General features: G+C 39.2%; 1 non-coding gene and 1 pseudogene across 1 annotated transcript; one reads left to right on the forward strand and one right to left on the reverse strand.

Annotated features, from left to right (window-relative positions):
* Positions 1–652: 652 nt before the first annotated feature.
* LOC131249716 (uncharacterized) lies at positions 653–20,728 on the reverse strand (annotated as a pseudogene).
* Positions 10,871–10,977, forward strand: LOC131250202 (small nucleolar RNA R71). Its single transcript, XR_009173131.1, has one exon. It is a non-coding gene; the product is annotated as a small nucleolar RNA R71 (small nucleolar RNA).
* Positions 20,729–24,910: the final 4,182 nt, after the last annotated feature.

Consider the following 24,910-nt stretch of genomic DNA (forward strand, 5'->3'; position numbering starts at 1 on the left):
GTTTTTCGATGAAAAAAGAAGATATTTTTAGGGTTGAATCTTACCGGAAATGTCGATCTGCACTCAAGAGCAGCTGAACTCGCGTCTTCCTCCAAATCCGGGCGAAAAAACAGGTATTTCTTATGTTTTTTGTGATTTTTTCGCTGACAACCCCCTCTTTTATCGATAAAAGTGGGTTGGTGGCTACAGTTCCCACCCGTGGTTGGTGGGAACAGTGATATGTCGTCCTGATCTTGAAAATATCGATAATATCGGCGAGATTTCGGCGAAATCTGGAAACGAAACGAAATATTGGGGTTTCGGTGTCGCCAGTGCAGCTCAGCTTTATTCCTTTTTGACATATTATTCTTTTGTGATTTTGTTGGGTGACACCATGTGTGACCCTTTATATTTTTCTTGGTCATGTATATGTGTGTGTATATATATATGTAAGCTAGTTCTCTTTCATTTCAGTCGGCAGGTGCATTTGTGCTTCATGTTCCAGTAACTCCAGGTTGCGCATTTAAACATAGATTAATCGCATATTAATGAAAACCGATTACAAGTGACCCCGGGAACTCGAAAGTCGAGCGTATGCACGACCCCCAATTTTCAGGGCGTTACATCACCATATCCATGTCCTAGTTATTTAATTGTCATTACTGACCCTACTTCACGATTCAATTGTATCGAAGTCCATGTCCTCAATAAGTGAAGAAGCCTTCGTATCCTTTCTTACCACCTCAATCCAGGTCCTTTTTGGTTTCCTTAGAGCCTTCCTCCAAATCTCATATTCATCATTTTCTTCCTAAAATCTCAGCATACAATACCACATCTTGCAGACAACATACACTAAGAGACCTCATCCCCAATTAGTGGTTAATTTATTTGTAACAAGTACAAAAAAGTAAGGACTTAATGCTGATACTTGACGAAGATCCACTATTACTAGATACAATCTCACAAAGCATGTTCTCACTCTTGTGATGGAACCCTTGTAGATTTCATAATGTGACTCATAGGTTGGACCCCCTGATCAATGATGCAACTTCATCCATCTCTTTTGTTCCCATAATTATAACTACTGTGATGCTTCTCCACTCATCTAGCATTTCTTGTTTGTATTTTATTGAAAGACTAGTTAACCAAACAATCCGATTTCACTCCTTCCACACTCCTATAGGTATATAGTCTTATTCCCACAACCTGCAAGATACACGTACTCCCTACCGCTAGTGGTTGAGGTCCCACCTATCGTAGTACTAAACTGTGGGTCGACTAGGAACCCCTCTGAGTAAACTCAATTTGGGGAGATTTCAGGTCAAGTCTCATAGGAACTTACTGCGTAGTTGTAACTCAGAGAATATGTGAATTATCCAAGGAATTTACCCCTTATATTAATGCTGAAAAGTTTTTTTTTTTTTGTAATGACTTAGCCTTGATGTACTTTACATTGAAAACCATCATAATGACATTCTTGTACTTCATAAGCATGGATCACTGGTTGCTCCTATGTATTCCACATGTTATTTACAACTAATCAGCCAAATTTCATAAAAAACGACACATGCACACCAACATAAGATGATATGTGCATTATGGCTATCCTTTACATTTTCTGCAATAGATTGGCACATCACTAGAGATATACATGGAACAGAAACAGAGGCTACACTTCCATTTTGACGGGAAATATAATAGAGAAGAAAAACTAAATTAATGAGGAATCTAAATAGGCTCTTGGGAGTTCGTTAGGGAAGTAGGACTGTTAGAGTTGGAGAGGTAACTTGGTTTCCAGTTCTAGTTTAGAGCTTTTGAAGAGAGTATCAAATTGGTTTTGTAGATAAGTGCGATGGACCAAATTCAGCTTTTAAGAGCAATTAGTTAAAATGATTTGTTTCCTGCCCCAAAATTCTGCTACTAAAAATTATCTTGATGCTAGATTTTATTTTTTTGCTAGAAATTCATATCACTACTAGTCGGTTTAATTTGTTCTACTGTAATCCTAGTGTGGGAAAATCAGAGGGCTTGGTGGATTCTTCTGTTGCATCAATAATTAGTACCCCTTCTTTTTCTTTTTTTTTCCTTTTTTTTTTTACTTTTCCACTGCATATTTGGTTTTTACTGCAGACCTATTTAAAATCAATCCATTATAACCTATTTTGCATTTGCAACAAAACCCATTAATAGATTCAGCTTGTTGTTTAGTTTCTGCTTCTACAACTATTACCAACACCCATAACCTGTCCTGGAACTTGCTTATCAGCTCCTATTTTAGCAGAGTTTTCATTAGGGTGAATTAACAGGCAGAACAAGGTTTATGATAGTTAGGGGTGGATTCGAAAGTCCTAGTCTTCTCTTTGATTGAATTTTCCTCATTATTCTTGGTTATTTTTTCATTGATTTTTATTTGGTTTATTTAATTATTATCGCAAATATCTGTTGGATTAGTTAAGAAGAGTCTTTAATTTTGAATTGTGACGACCAGTCCTCGTGGGAACGATCTCGTAATACGTACCATATCTACATCTGATTCGTATACTTGCGAGTTTAAAAATCATTTAAATCAGGTTGGTTTAAATAAAACATCAAGTTTTTGGCGCCGTTGCCGGGGACTGTTTCGGTCCAAGTATACGAATCAGATGTAGATATGGTACGTATTGCAAGATCGTTCCCACGAGGACTGGTCGTCACAATTCAAAATTAAAGACTCTTCCTAACTAATCCAACAGATATTTGCGATAGTAATTAAATAAACTAAATAAAAATCAATGGAAAAATAACTAAGAATAATGAGAAAAATTCAATCAAAGAGAAGACTAGGACTTTCGAATCCACCCCTAACTATCATAAACCTTGTTCTGCCTGTTGATTCACCCTAATCCAGATTGATATCAAAATAAATAAAGTGCACTCTATGTCCTTGGTCGGGCACACAGAATGTATAATTCCTTAAAGCATATGGATTACATCTTTCCATTCATGGTCAGGCATGGAGAGATGTAGATTCCTATTTCTTCCTCTATAGGAACCTGTTCATGGTCAGACACAAGCACCTAGATAATGTTCCAAACAACATCCATAACTAGACTTTGGTAAAACTCCTAGAATGGAGAAGTACAAAACTTTCAATTAAGCATACTAAAGAAAGAAACAAATCAATTAAATTAGGATTAAATCAACAGACAAGGACTATTCAAGTTGGAGGCTTCATCTCAGCCCTAGCTAAGCGATTTAGCTATCCATGTGATCAGTTAAAAAGTAAGAAAAATAACAATGATGGAATGAAAACATCCTGCTAAACTCTTTCTTCTCTTTTCTTCTCTTTTCTTCTCTTTTCTTTTCTTTCTCTTCTCTTTCTCTTGATCTCCTCAAAACTCTCGATTTCTAGCCTTTTTCCCTCTGGCTTCCCCTTTAAAACGAGCTCTCTCTCTCTTTCTTATAGCAGCTGGAAGGACGGTGGAAACGCTGTCGCAGCAACAGCCGCGTGCGGACTCCCTTTCGCTGCCGAGTTCGGATGCAAAACATCCCATCGTTCCTTGCTCGGATTCCAAATAAAGACCGTCCCTTAGGACGTTTCCAAGTCATCTTCATGATGGACGGATCAGATCTTTCATCTGAACCGTAGAGGTGGGCCACAACTGCTGCAAAAATCGGACAGCGTCCGGCGCCTAAAACAGGGTACGCGGATTCCGTCCGCTGTGGTGCTGGTGGGCCCCACATAGGCATTTTCGGGAAAATCCATCCCGTACATTGGATTCAGGACAAGATTTCGACCGCATATGGGTGGTTTTGAATTTGCGTGGACGTTGCCCAGAGAAGGAATCATGTTGTTTTCATTCTGGACGTCATGGGGCAGCTTGCTTGTGTCCTCTGTACCGAACACGTGTGCACGTATGGGTACAAAATGTAAACGTGGTTTTGTAGTTGTCAAAACCCTCTACATGATGAACGGCTTGGATTAACCTTTCGTACCACCGGTGGGGCCCACAGCGGTCCGTAAAAATGGATTTCCGTCCGTGAAACGGAAATTTCTGTTTTTAAGAAAGAGTTCGGGTCAGCGTTGCTGACCCGACGCAGGTCGTTCGGTGTACGGGCGGTGCACATGTGCACTATGTACACATGCTATACATATGGGGTCCACTGTGATGCTTTCGAGAAATCCAATCCATCCATCCTGTTTCTCACCTTATTTAAACCGTCTGGGTCAATTTTGAAGTATATCCGGATTGTAGGTGGGCCTAAAATTGAAGATTAATGGGCTGATCTGTCCGTTGGCCCACTTCTCGAGATATCCAATGGTTGAAATTTAGTATGTACGGTTTATTTATGGCGTCCAGGCCATATATGGAGTTTCGAGCCAATTGGATGGTGAGAACCATGTGATCTTGCATTTTGGACTATTTTTGGGCCTTTTTAACGTGAACGGCTTGATTTCCTCGGGTCCCTGGCATGTGAATTCTTCAGTCTTAGTTCTCTGGAGTGCGTCCCTTGCTCTGGTGACTTTGGAACATCAAATCCACGCTTGTAGTACTCTTTTTCCATCAACGCTCCTGATTTCATCCTGTAACAAAAATATAATTAAAATATTCCATTAAGCATTATCATGTATGTAAAATCATGCACTAATTAGGGTCTGATATGCAATATTCGACCCTCATCACAACCCCCAACCAGCATTTTGCTAGTCCTGAGCAAAACATGCGAAAAAATAATTTCAGAAATAAAGGACAATTCCTGTGAACCCGAGTGACTTGTGAATAGAACGTCGAGGCGCGAGAATTCTAAGATTCATGAATGGTGCACAGAATTTTTCTTTCTAGAATCAAGCTCACGATAAACTTCATAATCAATTTCAAAATATTAATCCATTAATTAGAATATTCTAAACATTGAGTTCCACGAGCGTATAGTGTAATCTCGGCTTACTATCATTAAGAGATCCAATTGTCAATTTCATGATATCATTGGTAATTAACAACGGAATGCATGACAACTGAAACCAACACTTGCCTTACAGATTAACTTTTCATTCTATCAGCCTTTGATTTTTTTCTTGAACAGTAACGCCAAGGAAGGGAATCAAATCCTCACCTATAGGGAGCAAACCTATGGTAAAGATTGTACTCCTAACCCTTTTCTCATGTCAACCATGGGGAATCGAATCTTCATCTATAGGGAGCAAACCTATGGTGAAGATTATATGACTTACGCTCTCTCTCAATTCTTAGTTATAGACCGAAGCTAAAAATTTTAGGCTGGTTTCTTTCATGCTTAGTGATTACCAAGTTAATCATTTAATGTTGAAACGGAACCTTAATGTGCACCGAGATGTGATATGTGAGATCATGACTCAATCGATGTTTAAAAGTTCTAATCATGGGTTAACAATTTAAACTTAACTGTGAAATCTAACGGATGGCTGAATCCAAGAGTTATAAATTACCGACATTCTGGACCTTGCAATGTTAAAATCACCCTTATCCTTCACAATCACTTCAAATGCACAAGAAGTTCTAGAAAAATTTAAAAATTTTCACAATTTGTGCTCAAGACCAAGAAAATACTGATAAGGTAATCTAATCGCCCACCCCCAACCTAAAATCTACATTGTCCTCAATGTAAAAGAAATAAGCATGCAATGCACATGGGACAACGAAAATAAAAGAGGAGTGATGGACAAATAGTACATGTATGAAAGAATCTAGAGGCTTTCTAAAAAATATCCATGTAAGAGCGAGTCAGCATAAGAGAGAAATCAACAAAAACAAAATGATAAAAATGCAAAAAGAAAATCCTACCTATACCACTTTCGCAGGTGCTCTCGATTGCATTTAGCGTATGCAACAAGCCTTTAAACCCCTAGGTTGCCCCTAGTGGACGAGTTGTAGTCTCGTGAGGGTTTGCAGTAATGCTACCCATAAACATTGAACTCATGAATGAGAAAAGTGAAATTGAATGAAAAACTGGGTTGCCTCCCAGGAGTGCTAAGTTTAACGTCTTCAGCCAGACAAGAGTGGACCATGAACTAATCAATCTTGATAACCTGGGTCCGCCAAATAAATTTCCTCTACATCCTTGTTCACCAAATCATCTAAATACGGTTTCAGCTGTTGACCGTTTACTTTGAAGATATTCCCGTCTGTTAAATTTTGAATCTCAACTGCTCCATGAGGAAATACTTTTACTACTCGATAAGGACCATACCATCGCGAACGTAGTTTTCCAGGAAAGAGGCGTAGCCTAGAATTGTACAATAATACCTTTTGGTTCAGTTCAAATGTCTTGCGAAGAATTGCTTTGTCATGGAAGATTTTTATCTGCTCTTTATAAATTTTTGCATTCTCATATGACTCATTTCGAATTTCCTCTAACTCATTGAGTTAAAGTTTACGGTGTGATCCAACCTTGTGCAAATCAAAATTAAAAGTTTTGATGGCCCAATAAGCATGATGTTCTAATTCCACAGGTAAGTGACAGGCTTTCCCAAATACAAGCCTGTACGGAGACATTCCAATCGGAGTTTTGAAGGCCGTACGATATGCCCAAAGAGCATCATTCAACCGTTGCGACCAATCCTTACGATCGGGGCGAACCGTTTTCTCTAAAATTTGTTTAATCTCCCGATTTGACACCTCAACTTGACCACTTGTTTGTGGATGATATGGCGTTGCAACTTTATGAGTGATGGAATATTTTTTCATTAAAGATTCAAACGGTTTGTTGCAAAAATGAGTACCTCCATCACTTATAATTGCTCGAGGAGTGCCAAAACGAGAAAAGATATTTTCTTTTAAGAAACGGACCACAACTCTGTGATCATTCATTTTACATGGCACTGCTTCAATCCACTTAGAGACATAGTCGACGGCCACAAGGATATACACATAACCGAATGACGGGGGAAATGGGCCCATGAAGTCAATACCCCAAACATCAAATATTTCAACAATGAGAATATTGGTAAGTGGCATCATGTTCCTGTGAGAAATATTACCCGTACGTTGGCATCTATCACATGTTGAGCAGAAGGCATGGGTGTCGCGAAACAGTGTAGGCCAATAAAAACCACTTTGTAAGACTTTCGCAGCTGTTTTCTTTGAACCAAAATGACCACCACAGGCATGATCATGACAAAAGGAGATTATACTATGAAACTCACTCTCAGGCACACATCTCCTAATAATCTGATCAGGACAAATTTTGAATAAGTATGGGTCATCCCAAAAGAAATGTTTAACCTCAGCAAGAAATTTGGATTTATCTTGTTTAGTCCAATGAGAAGGAAGTTGACCTGTAACAAGATAGTTTACAATGTCCGCGTACCAAGGCAATTGAGAAATAGTTAGAAGTTGTTCATCAGGGAAAGACTCATTCACTGGCAAAGGATCCACTGTGGACTCTAAGACAAGTCTAGACAAATGGTCGGCTACCACATTTTCGGAACCCTTTTTATCCCGAATTTCAATATCAAATTCTTGTAGCAAGAGGATCCACCGAATCAATCGAGGTTTAGCGTCTTTTTTAGAAAGAAGATATTTCAATGCTGCATGATCTGAGAACACTATAACCTTTGACCCTATGAGCTACGTCCTGAATTTGTCTAGAGCAAATACTACCGCTAACAATTCTTTTTCAGTGGTAGAGTAGTGTGCATCATTTAGAGTCCTACTAGCATAATAAATGACATGAGGCATTTTGTTCAATCTTTGTCCTAAGACGGCTCCAACAGCATAATCCGAAGCATCACACATAAGCTCAAAAGGTAAACTCCAATCAGGTGGTTGGATGATTGGGGCAGAAGTTAGTAAATGCTTCAACTTATCAAAAGCTTGCCGACACTCATCATTAAGGTCAAAAGCAACATCTTTAGCTAGTAAACTGCATAAGGGTCGAGAAATTTTGCTAAAATCCTTAATGAATCTCCTGTAGAATGCCGCATGCCCTAAGAATGATCTAATCTCCTTAACCGTTCTGGGTGGAGGAAGACTAGAAATTAAATCAATCTTGGCTTCCAACTTTAATGCCTTTACTTGAAATAACATGCCCGAGTACAATCCCTTTTTAAACCATAAAATGACACTTTTCCCAATTCAATACCAGGTTCATTTTTTGCATCTTTCCAAGAAAAGAGATAGATGGTATAAACGTTCAATAAATGAAGAGCCAAAAATTGAAAATTCATCTATGAAAACCTCAAGGAAATGCTCAACCATGTCAGAAAAAATACTCATCATGCATCATTAAAAAGTAGCAAGTGCATTACACAACCCAAATGGCATTCTCCGATAGGCATATGTAGCAAAAGGACATGTAAATGTGGTTTTCTCTTGAACCTCAGGAATCTGGTTATACCCGGAATAGCCATCCAGGAAACAATAATAGCTATGCCTCGCCAATCTCTCAAGCATCTGGTCTATGAAAGGAAGAGGAAAGTGATCCTTCCTTGTGACCAAGTTCAGTTTATTGTAATCAATACAAACTCGCCAACCCGTAGTCATGCGCGTTGGTACTAACTCATTATCCTCATTCTTTTTCACCATAATCCCAGACTTTTTAGGAACAACTTGAACTGGACTGACCCATGTGCTATCAGAAATGGGGTAAATGATACCAACATCTAACAATTTTAGCACCTCAGCCCGAACGACCTCTTTCATGTTAGGGTTAAGCCTCCTTTGCATTTCTCGTGATGTTTTTGTGTTCTCTTCAAGATGAATACGATGCATACACACCGAGGGGCTTATTCCCTTTATGTCCGCTATTGTCCACCCAATAGCTGTCTTATGTTCTCTAAGAACATTAAGCAACTTACCCTCCTGTTCTTTATCAAGGTTAGCAGCTATGATGACAGGCAGGGTTTCAGAAGGTCCTAAGAATGCATACTTGAGAGTTTCAGGTAATTGCTTAAGGTCGACTTTGGGTGGTTTCTCAATAGATGGGACCAGTTTAGACTCAGAAGGTGGAAGAGGTTCCACTCTAGCTTTCCATTTTGTTGTATTCATTTCTGGATTAGAGTCAAGCAATGCATTGACTTCTTGGATGGAACTTTCTATGTCAAAATCTACGCCAAAATGTGCTAAACAAATCTCAAGAGCGTCATTGGAAGATTCAAGGAAAGAGTCATGCACTAGACTCTCAATCATATTCACTTCAAATATATCATCCGAGTCTGACATTTGTTGTCCAGCATTGAAAACGTTGAGCTTGATCTTCATGTTACCAAAGGACAACTTCATAACTCCATTCCTACAATTTATGATTGCATTGGAGGTGGCCAAGAATGGACGTCCTAAGATAACCGGGATTTGACTTGTAGGATTCTGGACAGGCTGAGTATCTAGAACAATGAAATCCACTGGAAAATAAAACTTATCAACCTGGATCAGCACATCTTCAATAATACCACGGGGCACCTTGACAGATCTATCAGCTAGTTGGAGTGTTATTTTGGTTGATTTCAGCTCACCAAGTCCTAGCTGCTCATACACAGAATATGGTAACAAATTGACGCTCGCCCCTAAATCAAGCAATGCCTTCTCAATCTTATGATCTCCTATGATGCAAGAAATGGTAGGAGCTCCTGGATCCCTAAATTTAGGAGGGGTGTTGTGTTGAATCATGGAGCTGAGTTGCTCTGCAAGGAAGACCTTCTTATGAACATTCATCTTACGCTTTTGAGTGCATAAATCTTTAAGAAACTTAGCGTAAGCAGGAACTTGCTTGATAGCATCAAGCAACGGAATGTTGATTTGCACTTGCTTAAACATGTCCAATATCTCATTAAAGTTGTTTCCTTTCTTAACCGGTGCCAGACGTTGAGGAAAAGGTGCTTTAGGCACATAAGATGGCACATGAGTGGTTCCTGGAGAGTCAGAGTGTTGTTGGACTTTGGATGCACTAGTATGTCTCTCCATTTCATTTTGATCTTCCGCATTGGACTTTGATTCTTCCCTAGGCATCTCTACTTTGTTCTCGATCTATTTACCGGACCTAAGGGTAATGATTGATTTGGCTTGCTCATGATATTATTCTTGGTTTGAATTAGAGCCAATCTCATACTGTCCTTTTAGATTTACCACAGGTTGACTAGGAAACTTGCCCTTCTCTCTCTCACTCAATGTGGCAGCAAGTTGACCCAACTATACTTCTAGCTTAGCAATGGATTGCGCATTTGCATGTAAACTCTACTGGTTAGCTAGTAAAGTATGTTGGGTGTCTTTTTGAAATTGAAGTGAACTCTGCATAAAAAGATTGAGTGTATCCTCAAGAGATGGTTTCCTAGATTGTGGAGGCACTTGTTGATACTGTGAGAACTGCTGAGGTTGTTGACTGCCAACTTGGGAGTAAGGTTGCATGGGAGGATTTCCAGATGGTCCTCCTTGTTGTGGTCCTTTTGCCCAAGAGAAAATTTGATGTCTAGCCCACCCTGGGTTGTTGGTGTCTAAGTAAGGATCATTCTCAGGTCTCCGAAAGTGTTCATAGCATGTACTTGTTCGGAGAGAAATTCTGGAAATGCTGAACTAGATGGACAAGACTGCGTAGGATGGGCGAGACTAGAACATATGGCACATGACTCGACTTGAGTTGTTTGTGGAGGTCCATTATTTAACATTAAAGCATCCACTTTCTTTGTCAGGCTATCAATTTTGGCATAAAGATCTGGCGTGACTCCTACCTCATATATACCACCTTTCTTCTGTGGTTGGGGACTCCTTTCACCTCTATTTGAGTAGTCCCATTGCTGGGAATTTTCACACAAGGTTTCAAAGAAATTCCACGCTTCAACATCACTTTTGGTCATGAATGACCCTCCACTGGTGGCGTCAACCATGCGACGATTTTGGGGTGTCAGACCGTCATAAAAGTATTGAACTTGTTGCCACTTTCAAAACCATGGTGTGGACATTTAAGAAGTAAGTCCTTCCATCTTTCCCAACATTCATGAAAGTGCTCACCCTCTTTTTGTGTGAAATTCGTAATTTCTCTACGGAGAGCATTAGTTTTGTGAACTGGGAAGAACTTGTTTAAGAACTTCTTAGACAGTTGGTCCCATGTAGTGATAGTCCCAACTCCTAGAGAATTCAACCATGCTTTCGCCTTATCCTTCAAAGAAAAAGGAAAAAGGCGCAAACGGATCGAATCGTCTGAAAAGTTTTGGAACTTAAAGGTGGAGCAAATGTCTAAGAATTCTTTCACATGATGATATGGATCCTCCTTATCTGAACCATAAAAGGATGGCAACAATTGTATGACCCCAGGTTTAAGTTCAAAGTGTGTTGCTGTGGTGGCAGGCAACACTATACATGAAGGCGCATTGAATTGGACAGGAGCTGAATAATCTCTAAGAGCTTTAGTTCCATTCTCTTCCGCCATTTCAAACAGGATGTTTCTAAATCTTCTATGAAAGGTTCTTTCTATTTCAGGATCAAAATGTGCTAGTTCTATGTTCAGAGATCTACGTCCTAGCATAAACTATGTTATCAATATAAGAAAGAAAACTAAACTAAGATGCAACCTAAGATGAATAAAACTAAAGGAAAAAGTTATGAATTCCTAAAAACAAGAGAAAGCTATGTAAACGAGAATTGGAAGGAAGAACCCGAGAAAAGGAGATGATGAATGTCTGAAGATTTGAGAGCTCCTCCTTTTGAAGACAATGTTATTTAGCAGCTTCCTTCCTCAATTCCTGTAAACAAAAAGAAAATAAAAATAAATTAAATTTCCTAAAATAATGCTAGAAAAAATCCTAAGCAACGGTTAATTTCTAAAAAAGAAAGTTTGTAATCTTAGAAATAAAAACTAAGTTAGTTTCTAAAAAGGGAAAAAAATTTCTAAAACTAGAAAATAGAAAGTTACTTGAAAGAAGAATCAGAATCTAGAATTAGAAAATAGGCAATTTCTAAAAATAAAAAAAAAATAAAATAGCCTAGAAATAGAAACTTTCTAAAAAAATAGAAAATTTGGAAAGAGATTACCAAATTAGTAGTTTATGTCAGGTCTCTACAAAACAGGAAATAGGTTAGTTTAAAAAAAAAAAAAAAAAAAAATTTAACCTAAAGTTAGTAAAAACCTAAGACTATGAATTATGATAAGAGAGAATCCTAAATCCAATTGGACCGAAACAGTCCCCGGCAACGGCGCCAAAAACTTGATGTTTTATTTAAACCAACCTGATTTAAATGATTTTTAAACTCGCAAGTATACGAATCAGATGTAGATATGGTACGTATTACGAGATCGTTCCCACGAGGACTGGTCGTCACAATTCAAAATTAAAGACTCTTCTTAACTAATCCAACAGATATTTGCGATAGTAATTAAATAAACTAAATAAAAATCAATGGAAAAATAACCAAGAATAATGAGGAAAATTCAATCAAAGAGAAGACTAGGACTTTCGAATCCACCCCTAACTATCATAAACCTTGTCCTGCCTGTTGATTCACCCTAATCCAGATTGATATCAAAATAAATAAAGTGCACTCTATGTCCTTGGTCGGGGACACAGAATGTATAATTCCTTAAAGCATATGGATTACAACTTTCCATCCATGGTCAGGTGTGAAGAGATGTAAATTCCTGTTTCTTCCTCTATAGGAACCTGTTCATGGTCAGACACAAGCACCTAGATAATGTTCCAAACAACATCCATAACTAGACTTTGGTTAAACTCCTAGAATGGAGAAGTACAAAACTTTCAATTAAGCATACTAGAGAAAGAAACAAATCAATTAAATTAGGATTAAATCAACAGACAAGGACTATTCAAGTTGGAGGCTTCATCTCAGCCCTAGCTAAGCGATTTAGCTATCCATGTGATCAGTTAAAAAGTAAGAAAAATAACAATGATGGAATGAAAAAATCCTGCTAAACTCTTTCTTCTCTTTTCTTCTCTTTTCTTTTCTTTCTCTTCTCTTTCTCTTGATCTCCTCAAAACTCTCAATTTCTAGCCTTTTTCCCTCCGGCTTCCCCCTTCAAAATGAGCTCTCTCTCTCTCTCTTATAGCAGTGTAGGCGGTGGAGAGACGTGCTGGAAACGCTGTCGCAGCAACAGCCGCGTGCGGAACTTCTTTACGCAGCCAAGTTCAGATGCATAACATCCCATCGTTCCTTGCTCGGATTCCAAATAAAGACCGTCCCTTAGGACGTTTCCAAGTCATCTTCATGATGGACGGATCAGATCTTTCATCTGAACCGTAGAGGTGGGCCACAACTGCTGCAAAAATCGGACAGCGTCCGGCGCCTAAAACAGGGTACGCGGAGTTCTTCCGCTGTGATGCTCGGTGGGCCCCACATAAGCATTTTCGAGAAAATCCACCCCGTACATTGGATAGAGGACGAGATTTCGTTCAAAGATGGATGGTTTTGAATTTGCGTGGACGCTGCCCAGAGAAGGAATCATGTTGTTTTCATTCTGGACGTCATGGGGCAGCTTGCTTGTGTCCTCTGTACCCAACACGTGTGCACGTATGGGAGTGGAACATCAGCATGGTTTTGTAGATATTGAACCCTTCTACACGATGAACGGCTTGGATCAGACGAACGTGTTACCGGTGGGGCCCACAGCGGTCCGTAAAAATGGATTTTCCGTCCGTTACATGCGCTGAAACGGAAATTTCCGTTTTTGAAAAGGGAGTCGGGTCAGCGCTGCTGACCGACGCAGGTCGTTCGGTGCTCAGGCAGTGCACATGTGCACTATGTACACATGCTATACATATGGGGTCCACTGTGATGCTTTCGAGAAATCCAATCCATCCATCCTGTTTCTCACCTTATTTAAACCGTCTGGGTCAATTTTGAAGTATATCCGGATTGTAGGTGGGCCTAAAATTGAAGATTAATGGGCTGATCTGTCCGTTGGCCCACTTCTCGAGATATCCAATGGTTGAAATTTAGTATGTACGGTTTATTTATGGCGTCCAGGCCATATATGGAGTTTCGAGCCAATTGGATGGTGAGAACCATGTGATCTTGCATTTTGGACTATTTTTGGGCCTTTTTAACGTGAACGGCTTGATTTCCTCGGGTCCCTGGCATGTGAATTCTTCAGTGTTAGTTCTCTGGAGTGCGTCCCTTGCTCTGGTGACTTTGGAACATCAAATCCACGCTTGTAGTACTCTTTTTCCATCAACGCTCCTGATTTCATCCTGTAACAAAAATATAATTAAAATATTCCATTAAGCATTATCATGTATGTAAAATCATGCACTAATTAGGGTCTGATATGCAATATTCGACCCTCATCACAACCCCCAACCAGCATTTTGCTAGTCCCACTATTACCAACACCCATAACCTGTCCTGGAACTTGCTTATCAGCTCCTATTTTAGCAGAGTTTTCACCAATCAACCATCTGGCCAACAGTTAATTCCTAAGGCAGTTCAACAGGAAACTAATAATCCAAACCTAAATCTGTCCACAATCAACCATCTGCCTTCATGACTAATCTGTTTCCTAGCCACTTCCACACCCAACATTAGTACTGAAATCTAGCATTGAGTGTCCATGGCCACAAAGTATCTTTAATTGTGGACAACACAATATTCAGATGGGGATGTGTATATGGAATCACAGTCTATTTATTTTTATTTAGAGCAACATCACCTATCTATGATGAAGCACATTAGATGAATGGATTGGGTTTTGAGATTAAGAGAGAGAGAGTTTTCTTTAGGGTTTAGAAGGGATGGTTGAGGGTAATGGGAGTAGTAGAGATAGGTTTTTATGGATTCTAGATAGTCCTAAATAGCAAGGGAAATGGGCCCCACTCATGTGTACATTGAAAGGGAGGAGGGGACCTATCTTATAACGTTTCTTATACTTTAAGTAACTGTATTATTTTTAAAATTTTTATGATGATTTACCATCAAGTTTTAAGTCATCCTCACCAAATTTCATATCATTTGGAGTTGTAAATAAATTATAAAAATTCTAGAAGTAACCGCCGTCTAAAACTAACGATTTTGGAACAGTTGTCAATTCACTCCAAATATAGCTATAGTATAATTTTTATTTTATTCTTATTTTATTTTTATATGAAACCAGACTTGTTAAGCTTCAATACTAAGCCTAGTTGTTTTGTTGTGGAAAGTAGACTTGTTTTCTCAAGTAGTGTGCTCCCACTCTTAAAAAAAAATTTACTATTGTTGTGGGGGTACAGGAGCATGCAATAGTTTGGCGATGTTTGTAACAAAATAATGGACAATTTGATGCCAATCAAACACACAAGCAAAAAGTAGATAGAAAAATATAACTACTTTGATTGAAAATAGTTATAAATAATAGATAATTACTTTGATTGAAAATAGTTATAAACAATAGAATGGCTTAGTGTAACGCCCTGGAAATTGGGGGTCGTGCACACACTCGATTCCCAAGTTCCCGGGTATCACTTATAACCAATTTTTATTAATTTATGCTTAATCAATTTTAAATGCACAGCATGGAATTACTTGGAACATGAAGCACAATCACAACTAGTCTACTAAAATGATAGAGATCAAATATATACAAGTCTAAAAGAATATATATGGGTCGCACTTGGCGTTGCCGAACAAATCACAAAAAAGAATGTCAAGTCCAAAAGAATAGATCTGAGTCCACTACTTAGCGATCCAAATCCTGTCTACTGGGCTAACGGGGAACCATCCATCAGCTGGAAATAGGACAACTTGTCTTCCTCCTTAAGGCTCACGCCGCCATGCTCCTCATACTCTGCACCACCTGCGACTACTGAAGAGTCTGGTTAGTGTTTTAAAACACCATCCCAGAGTGGGAGTGAATGATCAACTCAGTGAGTGCTATTAATCTTAACTTGTAATAGGCATCAATTATATTATGAACTTAATGAAAAGCAATCATACATAAATACCTAACTAATTTTATTAGTGCATATGCATGATAGATGATATGATGCATGCCATCGCTACAACACTCCCTCGAGTGACTCCATCTAACGATCGCGTATGACCAACACTCCCTCAGAGCGACCTCGACTGTCGAGTCGCCAACCTATCTAGTGCGATGCAATGATAATATTAACCAGGTTCTTAGTTAATTTCATTCATCCAGTAGGTTAGAGAAACTGATACACCCCACATATCAATGCCCTCAACTAGTTGTGATGCCAAGACCCCTTAATGTGCGGGGCCAGGGCATCGCGATCCTTGATCCCGTTAGGATCCCCATCCCCGACTTCAAGCACATGAGGAGTGCTAAGAAAGGGATCCCTCGCGGTCACTACGGGGAGGCTCGTCGCCCCAGCGTAGGCCGACAGCTTGGCCACAGTGTCCCATTCCACCATGTCTGACTCACGAGTCGGTGGATCGGCTTCAATTGGTTATCAATGGGCTACAACGGTTGTAGGGTATTCCAGGTTCCATACATATGTGAGCAAACATGGTTAACAAACAAGGTGGGTCAGTAAGTAGGCTAAACCACACGAGTTCGGGTAAGCATGTGACAGACGACATCGGGTACGAGCGACTCATATAGTCTAACTACTGTCGTCCACCCGCACTCGCCTAAACCCATGGGTTTAACCCCAGGGTAGTCCTACCAACGGGACCACCCTCACTCTCCTCATTTTCCTGACCAACCCAAGGGTTGATAATCATCCATAATACGCCAAAAATCAGCGTTATCAACTAACATAGGCGATATTGTGCATCCATATTTCTCACATACAATTTAGATTTTTCTATAAGCAAGCTAACAATCATTATGAATAAGGTGCATGTGTGGTGTGTGGGTTAGTGAGGATGCTAAACATCTCATATATCTCATAGAATCAATGCACAATAGTCAAGGGATCATGCAATCTATAAGTCAACATCATATAAGAATCCAAACAAGACATAAGCATGCAATCATCCATTTGTACCAAATCATGTAATAGACAACAAAAACATCATGTGGGAACCAACAAACATACAATTCCATATAATCTCCAAACAACATCCAAATCTTAGGTTTTCTCTAGATCCTCCAAATACATCATCCAAGCAATCAAAATCATTAGACTCATAGTATAATTGGTGCTAGGCCACTTAAGGATAATAGTCCGCACCTATGGATCGTTGAAGACTTGAAAAATGACCTAGGAATGACGAACTCGGTGTCGAGCGGCTGGAATCCTAAGACAACGTACTTGTATGTTAGAATCCCATGTGAATCCACCCTTAACATGAGTGAAGGGTTTTACCTACTCAATCGGTGGAGAGGGGCTCTTTCGGTTGTGGGTGAAGGATTTGTTGAGGAAGAGGTGAGAAGTTGCAAGAATCGGTGTCCTTTGGGCCCCACTAGAGCTATGACTTACCTTCCCTTTTCTTCACTCTCCCTTCCTCTCTTCTTTCTCCCTTTTCTCTCTTCTCTCTTTCCTTTTTCAAGGGCCAAATCGTATGGGGAGAGGGGTGCCCAAAAGAAGCCCCTTTTATAATGTCAGATTTGGTACAAATGGCCCCAAGTGTTGGGTTTTTACTATACTAGCCCTATGGGAGGGTTTTTCTAACCTCTAGGGCCCACTATGGGGTGTACATATTGATATACACCATAGGATAGTTGGCCCTAATGATGATCTACATATGGACATGATCGATCCACCATTTGCATGCGCCAATCGACAGATATGATTGGAAGTCTGTTCAATGGTCAGCGATGGTCAATTGGGGTCGCGGCTATACGAATATGAGCAGGGAAATATCCTTACTCCACGTGTGAAGTTTGGTCACAAACCGACAGTCCAAAACTCTCAACTTTGCATAAGAGTAGACGACCCAATTCACTTAAGTTTCAGCTTCTTCCTTTAGAGTATTTGCACGTCTCATGCACTCATCCTTTGCCTCAAGTTGAGCGGTTCTGGACCGTTCCCAGGTCCGACTCCCACGATGGAAGTTAAGCCTAGTAAGACGGACATCACTCTATAATTTTGTAACTAGTGGCCCGCCAACGAGCGGTCTAGAGCTTGTTTAGAAAATCAGGGCATTTCCGGAATGAATTAGGTATTAAGATTTCTCGTGGGAAATGATTAGGGTTTAGATTAACTATGTTCATAGTGTGGCCTATTTATAACTAGTGAAAGTGGAGATTTGGTCATGATTACTCTAAACCGTCGGTTTTAGGTTAAAAGAGTAACGGGGTTGATTTGGTCTATTAGCCAAGATCCGGGCCTTATCTGACTCAGCTTCCGTTAGGTCTTTAAGTTGGTCATGATTGTCTTGATTGGTTAGCGATGGGTCGGTTAGATTTGGGTCCTATGTGAGTAAATCATGGGGTTACACCTAATGTTCAAGTGATCGTGTGGATTCGTTGGCTTCCTACGGTTGATCAATCGGACTTATGCGGTTCTTTACTGGTACCACCCCTGTATAAACTAACATTGAGTGCTAATGGTCATTAAGTGATATTATGAGTTAACTAATAGAAAAAAAATTTCAAGAATTTTTTTGAAAATCCAAAACAGTGAAAATCCAGGATGTTACACTTAAGGACTCGCTCAACTAAGGTTGGAGATTCAGTCATCCAAATACATGAGATGACTCGCTCACTTTCAAAGAGGATCCCAAGATGTTACAAAAAACCCATTTTCTTCCCCCACAAAGCTCCTTTTATAGAAGGAAGAAAACAACCATTTAAGGGTGGGAGATAGATAGATAGATAGATAGAGAGAGAGAGAGACTGATGCATATGTCCATTACTGGGCGTGCTAAAGCCTATTGTGGCTCAATTTAAACTGAATGCTTTTGACCCCAAGTACTGGTATAGACTGAGAACCTATCAGTTTGGTTGTCCACTTGGCCACTTGTAATAAAGTAGGCAATTTGTGAAAGGGAGGGTTCATCTTTCTCATGAGTTCTTTTATCTCATAGCAAAAAGGATGATTTTTTCTCACTTTGATAGCAGCAATTGATTAATTTACCCATAGAAAAAGTAATTAAAGTAAAAAGAAATTATATTTATAAATATTTATGAAAATAAACATGTACAAATTAAAGAGAAATCTTTAGCGATCCTGCGAGTGTCGCATAGATGGCAAGGTCCTAAAGCAAAGGTCATCCTTGCTCCAATGATTAGGTGTATAGGAAGGGTATCACACCACAACTAATCTATTGCCAGTCTAGCATATTTGTGTAGACAGACTAGATTACATTGCACCTAAGCTAAAGTAGCTCCATTGTAATAACATAGGTGGACTAGATTACACTAAAACTAATCTAAAATTGGTACATTGTAGGACCAAAAATGGACTAGATTAAATAATTAAGATAAACAATGTTGCGTTATGCAGTTATGTTGTGTTGGATTGATAAGGGCTAAGAGCTCTTTGATCTTCCTCCTATTTATAAATTTTTAGGTAGTTTTCGAAGAAAGATCTTTGTAGCCACTCCTCGCATTTGTTGATGTGTAAATAAATTTATGGGCCTATAAACAGTTGTGGCCTATCACGCAATGCCGTATGTATTAGTTGTTTATCATAGGTTGGCCATCGGGCGTGCACACATCTTTGGTCCACTACACTGATAAGAATCCTTTGAATATTTCCATGTGTATACAATTGCTAGCCCTTCTTTTACTTAAATGTATGTTGTGCGCCATAAAATTCGGTTAACTTGATATTGTTGTTACGACACTTGATAGCTCTTTTAGCAGTTTTGTGTCACATGTTGATTTTTGGTACTCGAGTGCACTAGGCCTAATCACCAAGTCGTCATGTGACTTAAGGAAGAATATTAACCAAACATATAAACATTTATCACAAAAGATATTCATATTAAAACACCAATCCCAAACCATTTATTTCTACTGATAAACTTATTAAGAAAAAAATAAAAACCTTAAGGAGAAACTGATAAACTTATTGTTTAAGTAGAATATCAACTACTAAACTTATTGTTTCAAACAAAACTAAAAAAATAAGAGTCATGCTTCTGGAGCTTTTTCTACAAGTAAGCATACATCACTTTTTTAGCTTTTTTTCTTTCTTCTGGGGAGTGTTCACTAGATCACATGGCCACTCCTGAATATGCCTAATGGTTTGCTCATCCTAGATCTCTTCCTATCTTTTTATATTTAAAAGATCCTTAAGTCCTTGAGTTGATTGGTGTTCACAATAATATCATAATGAATGCTACTTGTCATTATACATGATGATACCTGTTATGGGAAAAACTGAACTGACCAGTGACATAGGATATGTGTGTATGTCATGAGGCAGTGGCCAGATGATGTTGGCAGAGAATTGGCAAAGTAAATTCCCTGAACGATCAATGTGTCGACCACTTATGAAGCCGAGTTGAGCTTCGATGAAAGACTCACCTTCCGAGCTAAACTTGTCAAGCTCAGAACTCAGTAATGACACTCACCAATTGACTTAACCATCTCGACTGAGCTATCTGAACAATCTGACATTGACTTCATAAATCGTCCTTGACCTCAGAGTAGAATTGTCTGGAGAGAATCGCGCATCGTACCAGGCTAGGATTGATTTGACGATATCTTATTCGGAAAATCACACCAATTAAGGTGGAATAAGAGATATTCACAAAAGCAAATTCCTACTCCAATACAAGCCCCTCCAGCATATCTAACAGATCTACTAAGATAAGCATGCTTCCTATGGAACCTATAAATATGCCCACTACCTTGGGTAAAAGGTATGCACAAAAATCCTAACTCTAGCCACACCTGCTCTGGGTTCATCTACCTGACTTAGCATCGGAGAGTCCTTAGCCAAAATCGGTGCCCCCATTGTCCTTTGTTCTCTATTGGTGTAGGTATTCAGTAGCCTATAGGTGAAGTTGGGAATTCAACCAGATTCCAGTGATAATAATTTGATGTCATCTATGGGAATGAAAATAAAGCCATTAAAGTTCCCCAACACTTGCAAGCCTAACTCCCCCTTCCCCTTCTCCCACCCCGATGGCTAAGAGAAAAGGAAAGGCATTAACTGCCATCGCCAAACCAGTGCAGGAAGAACAACCTGAAAACCCTCATGCTTCACGGTCAGGCCCCCAGTCGACCCCTCTTCACCAGTGATTACAACTATGATAAGGTATTGTTTTAACAATATTAAAATTGTCTCCAGGGTAGTCAGTCTGTAAGAGATTACGTAGAAGAATTCTACTTCTTAGCGGCATGGAATGATTTGGTCAAAACTGAATCACAACAAGTCATCCGATTCAATGGTTGGTTGTGTGTTGCGATCTAGGATCAGGTTCGGATATAGCCCTTGTGGATGATGAATGAAATGATCAAGTTGGCCACTCGAGCAAAAACACAACTTGAGAGTCCTAACACATAAACCTATCCTACCGGCAGGGTCACCGCGGCGGGTCCATCCCAGGGAGCTTCACAATATAAAGGGAAAGAACCTATAGGGGGCGCACTCAACCTCCTATACTTGCAAACCCAGATTTGGAAAGCAGACAAGTTAGACCCCAAAGAGGCGTGACCACTGCTGCTAGTTCAAGCAGGATCACAAACCCATATAGTCGGGCAAGGGCCATCCATTGCTATCGTTGTGGCCAACTAGGTCCCCTATCAAACACTTCCCCCCATCAATATGTGGCTAACCTCCTAATCAATGAATGTAGTGTTGAAATGATGATGAAGACTTGAATGTTAATGAATTGGAGCATGCTGTAGAGGATGAAGTGGATGAGGCAGATTGGGTTCTACAGGATCATGGTGAGTCACTCGTCATAAAGCGACTATTGTATTCACCAAGGCATGAGATACTGTAAGTGCTATGGTTTCCTGCTCCTTTAGTTGTCAAATTTTGTGGTGCCAAAAACCAATCTGTGTCTTGTGTAGCATGTTGTTTTATACGTTCAAGACACTGCATTGCAATGCTTCAAGTTAGGAATGGTGATCTACTTCAAGAAATGCAAGGTCATGTACTATAAGCTTCAAAGTTCAGAGTCTTCCAAGAGCTACATCAAAAGGCAAGTTCTTGTTCAAGACTTAAGTACAACTCAATATAAAGTATAAGATGAAGTATAATCCAAGCTTTAGAAGATCGCAAGTTCAAGCTACATCTTGTAGAGATCTCAAAGTTTCGTAATCTTCAAAGGTCAACCATCATCTGAAGAAATAAAGTTTCAATGTCCATACTTCACATTTAAGGTATGAATGACCTTAGATTGACCTTAGGGTAGGTCATTTTGTAAACATAATTCAAATTGAATCATTTTATAGATGTTTGGTCTATTCTAAGACTAGTCCTGGACCTTGTTCGACTAGTCCTAGAGTTGCCTCGACCAGTCCAAGAAATTCCAAGACCAGTCCTAAGTTGTTGCAAATTCTCAGAATTTTTTGGTCGAGATATGACCAGTCCTGGACTCTGTTTGACTGGTCATGTAAACAGTGCATGACTCGTCCTATGACCAGTCCAGGATCTACGACTCAAACTATAGCAAACAAACCTAGTGCCTCACGACCAATCGTAGGATGGTCACGACCAGTCATAGAGGTGTCACGACTGGTCGTGCAAGGCCTACAACCAGTCATACAACGGTTTTATCCGATCGCGCTCAAAAATTCAAAAATCTATTCGACCTACGACCAGTCGTAGTGTCCTTAGGACCAGTCGTAGATGCGATTTTTGTAACTATAAATAAAGCACGAAATTCAGAGTTTAATAATCCAATTCAAGTAAAATCAAGGCATCACTCCGAGAGATAAGTTTGTGTTCTTCTTTAAGCTACATTGTGCATATTTAAAATTCTCTTTTGTTAGATTTTCTTATTTGATTTTGTTTCTGCATTCTAATCTAATTTGAAAGAAGAATTGGGATATTCCACTTCTTGAAATCAAAATCAAATAGAGCTAGCCCAACTTGATTTAATTTAAAATCACTTAGAACTTAGAACTATTTCAAAGTGAGTATTGGACAATTGAACTTCTATATTCGAACTTTTACTCTATTTGGTTTTTCCGAGCTGCTACAAAAGGAGAAATCCAGGTATTTTACATTATTATAAATTTTCTTCTTTTGGTTTTATTTGAGATTAAGCCAAAAAAATCTCAATTTGTTGGTTATCTGAGGAGAGCCACAAAACTCAGAAGTGGGATTTTTTGGATTGTGTAAGCCCATTTAAAAGACACAATTGTGAAGGTTTTAGGTGAACCTGAGAAACTTATTTTCATAGTGAACGCTAATATCCCCTGTGTGAGGATATTAGGAGTGGAGTAGCAAGCTATGTGGCTGTTGTTTAACAATTGGTAAACATACAGGCGAACCACTATAATTCTTTGTGTCTTGTGATTTGAATGTTTATTTAATTTCTATATCTTTTATCATTCGAGTTTGTGGGATATATGTGTGGATGTGAATGTTGTAATATTTGCATTTCAAGCATTATAGTCAATGTTGTAATAATTTAGAATTTATTTCTTGTTATTTCCTTTATTTCCTTTTCAGTTTGAGTTTTTGATATTCAAATTGTTCTAGTAAGGTTGCCCTGCCATAAACCCTTGGTTTTTATGGTGCAAGGTTGTCCTTAGAACAACATTGATATCAACCTCTCTGCTATAGTATTTGAAGGTTGCTTTATATTTTCATACAATGATTGGTTTATAGTGGTATCTTTACTTTATTCATTTAAATTCCGTTGTTAGAGTTTTAATTTGGCATAGTCCTATTCACCCCCCCTCTAAGACATAGCTAGGCCTTTTCAGGTACACCCACAATGACACAACATCTTCCGAATTAGGTGTACGGTGAATCAGAATGTTTACAATGTGATTATCGATAGTGAAAGCCATGAGAACATTGTTTCCAAAGTTATGGTTGAGAAATTAAAGCTGAAAATGGAGTATCATCCCTTCATACACGAGCATCTTGATTAAGAAGGTCAGTGAGGCGAAGGTAACTGAACAATACACACTATCTTTTTCAATTGGCAAACATTATAAAGATCAAGTTTTATGCGGTTAGAAGTTCTACCTAAAAAATCAGACAGTTTCAATCCCAATGAAAATAATTCATTAACGTCACTGTAAGAATGGTAGGTCATGTGAGGATTTCCATCTGAGATTTGGGGGTGCGATGATTCTAGCTGGATCTGAGATTTTCTAGGGTTTTGCTGAAGTAAGAAAAGGTGTTTCCCTTCGGGGATGCCCCAAATTAGGGGCAGAGCCCCATCTAGAGGCAGTTCGCAACGAGGGCCAAAAGAATAGAGGGAGATCTTTAAGAAGGAGCTCCATCTCCCCTCCCCAAGATGGGAAGATAATTGCAATGGATTTCAACCTTTTTATGGGAAATATTCCATTTGATTGCTCGCTGTAAGACCTACAAGAGATATTCAGTAGATACGGGAAATTGCTAGATGTTTTTGTCCAATTACGGCCTGAATCGAACCATCCGAGGGGTTTCACATTCGTCTGTTTTCTATACGAGCAGGATGCGAAAGCAGTAATGGATATACTCAATGGGCGGAGGATATAGACAACAGAGTTGTAACGATTAACCTTGCCAAACCCATATTTTCTCCCCCAACAAAGCCCAAAAAATCTGAGGAGGGATCCCCATCCTTTTCCATCTTCCTCGAAGTCCTCTTATATGGCAGTGGTAGTAGCTAATGGGGAGGTCTGTAGGAATTAGGGGTTTTTTGAGGAAGGATTAACTATAGTTACAGACCCTCGAGTTGTAGTTAGGAAGATAGAGGAGCTTAGACTTGGTTTGATTGGTATAACTTCAGACCCTAGGCTATTGATACTTCATCCAATAAGGGCCATCAGGGCCTCCAAATTCGTAGCCTTTACGATAGATGTGATCAGACTATCGGCGTCGTAAATATTATTAAAAATCAAATCCAAAGAAGAATATTGACAGTTTGCAGAAGACGTGGATCTACACAAAAAAATGGGCTTAAATGCAATGTATCCTTGGTCTATGGAAGAGGCGCAAGTGCGTGGAGGGGCATGGATC

The sequence above is a fragment of the Magnolia sinica genome, chromosome 6, assembly GCF_029962835.1.
Source record: "Magnolia sinica isolate HGM2019 chromosome 6, MsV1, whole genome shotgun sequence".
NCBI lineage: Eukaryota > Viridiplantae > Streptophyta > Magnoliopsida > Magnoliales > Magnoliaceae > Magnolia > Magnolia sinica.